We start from the raw sequence: 4922 nt of genomic DNA, 5'->3' as shown, positions 1-4922 counted from the left end.
CCTTCCCTTCCCCCTTGTCTCTCTCACTCATAACCAATTGCCTTTTTTTCACACTCATCATATCCTCCTCCTTCTCCTTCTCCTCCTCCTCCTTCCCTTCCTCCTCCCTTCTCTCCCCCTTTCCCCTTGTCTCTCTCACTCATAACCAATTACCTTTTTTTTTCACACTCATCATATCCTCCTCCTCCTCCTCCTCCTCCTTCTCCTTCTCCTTTCAATATTACTCCTTAGCCTCAACCCGTCCACTCTCCCTTCCATACCTCCCTTAAGAGCGCTCGGTCACTCACTCTCGACCATTCTAAGAGTTCGATGATCTTGCGTTGTTCACTGTCAAGATCACGAAGGTAACAGAGGAGACAAAGAAGACTGATAGAGAAGGAATATTTGCGAGCTTTTTTTTCATTATTATTATTGTTATTATTATTATTATAGTAGTAGTAGTAGTAGTAGTAGTAGTAGTAGTAGTAGTAGTAGTAGTAGTAGTAATGGACGAGTAAGCAGAAAGACAAGAACAAAGAAAGAAGGAAAGAAAGAACGAGAAAAAAAAACCTTAGCGATGATTATATTAAAAAATGATAACTAAATAAAGGAGAAGGCAGAAGAGAAGTAAAAAGAAAAGAAGGAAAAGTATAAAGAAGAGGAAGAAAAGGAGGAAGAAGAGGAGGAGGAGGAGCAGGAGGAGGAGGAGGACAAATGGGAACAAGAGATGAATGAATGAGTTTGATTAAGGCAAAAAGAATAGGTCATGTTAAAATCCCTTTCTGCACCTCCATCACCACCATCACCACCATCACCACCACCACCACCATCACCATCACCACCACCACCACCACCCTTGTCCAGCATGCAGAGTCAGGCAAAGGGGAGTATAAAGGGGTTGACGCTCCCCTTATCTACCCTATGATAGTACAAGCCATTAATAGGACTGATGTTATCCTCAAGACGGACATCATAGGCATAGGAATACTAATGATGGTTAACAAGTGCTACTACTACTATTACTACTACTACTACTACTACTATTACTACTACTACTACTACTAAATTGTTTCTTCTGCTTCTTTTTTCTTTTTTCTATCTTCTTTCTTCTTCTTCTTCTTCTTCTTCTTCTTCTTCTTCTTCTTCTTCCTCTTCTTCTTCTTCGTCTCTCATCTATAATGTAATACCTTTTCGCACACTAAAATCACCCTCCTCCTCCTCCTCCTCCTCCTCTTCCTCCTCCTCCTCCTCCTCTTCCTCCTCCTCCTTCTCATTATCATCATTCTTTCGTCTTTTTAATTTGTACATTTTTTTTCTCTTCACCACCAAAAAAAAAAAAAAAAACGATTACTACATATAACTGCAAGAGGAGGAGGAGGAGGAGGAGGTGGAGGAGGAGGTGGAGGAGCTGTTGGCATGCTGTAATGTAAATATAATGTGCGTATGTCATCAAAAGAACACACACACACACACACACACACACACACACACACACACACACACACACACACACACACACACACACACACACACACACTTTGCAACCTCCTTAAATCATTCATGACCACCATCAGACAGGTAATACCCTCCCCTCCTTCCCCCCTTTCTCTCCTCCTCCTCCTCCTCCTCCTCCTCCCCTTCCTCTATCTCCATTCCCTCCCCCTTCCCCTCCTCCTCGCTTTACTCATGACCTATTACCTTTTTGTACACTCAGCTCCTCCTTCTCCTCTTCCTCCTTTTCCTCCTCCCCCTCATCGTTTTCCTTCTTCTCATTCACACCAAGTCTTCCCTTCCTTTCTCCTCTTCACCTTTTCCTACCTTTCCCATCTCTCGTTTCTCTTATTGTCTCCACTATCACCTCATCCCTCCTTCTCTTCTTTCTTCCTCTTCTTTTCCTCCCCGAAGTAATGTTATCCTTGTATAAGTCCATGGTAAGACCGCACCTCTAACACGCCGTACAGCTCTGGTCCCCTAATTACGGGAAGGATATTGAATTACTGGGATCAACGACGCGCTGCGCAGTGATCCCGCCCTTGACGCCTAAACCGTATGAAGAATGATTCGACTCAGTCTCTTTACACTGCAAAAGAGACGCTTACGAGGGGATATGATTCAGCTCCTCAAGTACCTGAAAAAGCTAAGTAACATCGACCAATCCAAGTTCTTTAAACTGGAAACCAACTCAAGAACATGAAATAACGTTTTACACATTCAAGGGAGGTGATGTAATGCAGACATTGGCAGGAAGTCTGAAACCGAGCCATCCGCCATTGGAACAGTCCCCCTTCAGAGGTGGTTATATGAATACCACCAACTTCTTTCGTGGCGTCAGGAGTAAACTGAGTACCGAAGCGCTTTCGTCTGCCCGTCGGGTACCAAATGGCTGTCGAGCAGATTAATTACCAGAGCGGACAACCCCGTAATGAGCCAATAGTCTTTTTTATGGCTGCTTTTCCACGTGTCCATGTTTGTTGATTTCCCCTTCTCAACCTCCCCTTGTAAGCGAAAAAGGAAATAAATATCCTTAGATTTTTCGATGCGTTCAACCCCCTTGAGACACGGTTCCTTCCTCTTCACTTTCCTCCCCCCACCCCCCCCAACCCCCCAACCCTTAAAAAACGGTAATACGAATTTTATCACCAGGAGACTCCTCGTTATTCCCCCTTTCTTTCCCTCGCCCCCTTCCCTTCCTCTCTTCCCACTCCTCTCCTTTCTCCCCCTGTCCTTCCCTCTCTCGCTTCCCTGTCCCCGGCCAAATGCTCTCTTCCCTTTCTCACCCTTTCCTCCCCGTCTCTTTCCCTCTCTCCTTTACCCTCTCTCTGCCACTCCCCCAATCAGGCAGAAAAATATATCAAAAATTCTCTCTCTCTCTCTCTCTCTCTCTCTCTCTCTCTCTCTCTCTCTCTCTCTCTCTCTCTCTCTCTCTCTCTCTCTCTCTCTCTCTCTCTCTCTCTCTCTCTCTCTCTCTCTCTCTCTCTCTCTCTCTTCCCCTTTCTCCCTTTTTCTTCCCCTTCCTCTTCCCCTCACCTCCTCCCTTTACTTCCCGTTCTTCTCTTCTATTCCCCTTCCTTCCCTTCTCTTCCCTTTCCTTCCCTTCTCTTCCCCTTCCTCCCTTCGCCCCCCCTTCCCCACCCTCTCTTCCTCCCCTTCACCCAACTTCTTCCCTCCATTTCCACTCTGTCACCCCCCTCCCACCTTCCCTTCTCCCCAGCCAGCGTTGAATGGCCTTTAATCGGCGCAGGGATCGTCGCCCCTCCTCTAATCATCCGCTGTTTGCGCCTCGTTAGTGAAGCGTGAGGGCGTAATTAATTAAGGTCTAACGAAGTACCTGCTCACTGAAGGACCGCTCACTTGCTGTTTGCCCGGCCTGCTGCTAGTTCCGCTTCTGCTACTGTTACTACTACTACTATTACTACTACTACTACTACTACTATTATTACTACTACTTTTATTTCTGCTATTACTATTACTGTTACTACTACTACTACTAATGCTGTTATTATTTTTTTTTAGTACTACAACTATTGGTACTATTATTAATGTTCATACTACTACTACTGCTACAACTATACTACTTCTACAACTATTTCTTATACAGATACCACTACTATTCCTATTACTATTGCTACTACTACTACTACTACTACTACTACTTCTACTAATGCTACTTCTACAGCTACTACTGCTGCTATTAATACAACTGATGGTAAGGGAAGTAAAGGGAGAAGAAAACGAAGAAAAACAATAACAAGAAATGGGACAACAAAAACTAAACAAAGGGAATATATAAAGAAAATTCGATACCACTCAAGCTTCCTGCCCCCCCTCCCCCACTCCCCCCAAAAAAGCGACACCACCCTTGCTTCCTGCCCCTCCCACCCCCCTTACCCCCCGCCAAAAAAAAGGAGCTCTCGGGCTAAGAAACGCAATAAAATAACACACTAACAAACGCCGTAAGAAATAGAAAAAGGAAATAAGAAAGTTCAATGTAACACCCAATTCCGCACAGCCATATTTCACTCCAATCTTAAACACACACACACACACACACACACACACACACACTCAACCCACTAACCAAACATTGACCTAACTTTCCGCCTTTGATGTCTCGGCTGAAGGTCAAACATTGCACTTGGTTCGAACCCCCTTGCTGGTTATGTGCCTTCAGAGTGACTAGAGAATAGGGATTGATCAACTATTGGGGCGTTTGATCTTGGCGCCACAACTGCAGGGTCATGTTGCGCTGAATAAAAGTCTACATGAACTATATTTTAATTCTATAACAAACAGTAATTAATTAAGGATAGGGAAATTAGATATGGGAGTGTGTGTGTGTGTGTGTGTGTGTGTGTGTGTGTGTGTGTGTGTGTGTGTGTGTGTGTGTGTGTGTGTGATATGGTAGAGGAAAGAAGGAAGGAAGGAAGGATGGGAGGAAGGAAGGAAGGAAGGAAGGAAGGATGGAAGGACGGAAGAAAGGAAGGAAGGAAGGAAGGAAGGAAAGAAGGAAAAAAGGGAGGAAGGAGAGAGGGAGGGAAAGAAAGAAAGAAAGAAAGAAAGAAAGAAAGAAAGAAAGAAAGGAAGGAAGAAAGGAAGGAAAGAAGGAAGGAACGAAGGAAGGAAGGAAGGAGAGAGTGAGGGAAAGAAAGAAAGAAAGGAAGGAAGGAAGGAAGGGAGAAAGGAAGAAAGGATGGGGAGGAAGAGAGGGAGGAAGGAAGGAAGGAAAGAGGCAAAGAAAAAAAGGTGTAAGGAAATAAATAAGTCAAAACAATAAAATAAAATAAAAACTATATAGCAATCCAATACTTATGAAGGTTCAAGTGCATGGTGGTGGTGGTGGTGGTGGTGATGACGATGATGATAATGGTGATGACGATAGTGATGACGATGGTAGCAGAAACTATGTCATGGCTATATTAGAAGAAGAACTCTAACCATCTATT

This window comes from Eriocheir sinensis, chromosome 43 (assembly GCF_024679095.1).
Source record: "Eriocheir sinensis breed Jianghai 21 chromosome 43, ASM2467909v1, whole genome shotgun sequence".
NCBI classification, from domain to species: Eukaryota; Metazoa; Arthropoda; class Malacostraca; order Decapoda; family Varunidae; genus Eriocheir; species Eriocheir sinensis.
The sequence above is the reverse complement of the archived record's forward strand: the minus strand, read 5'-3'. Positions refer to the sequence as shown.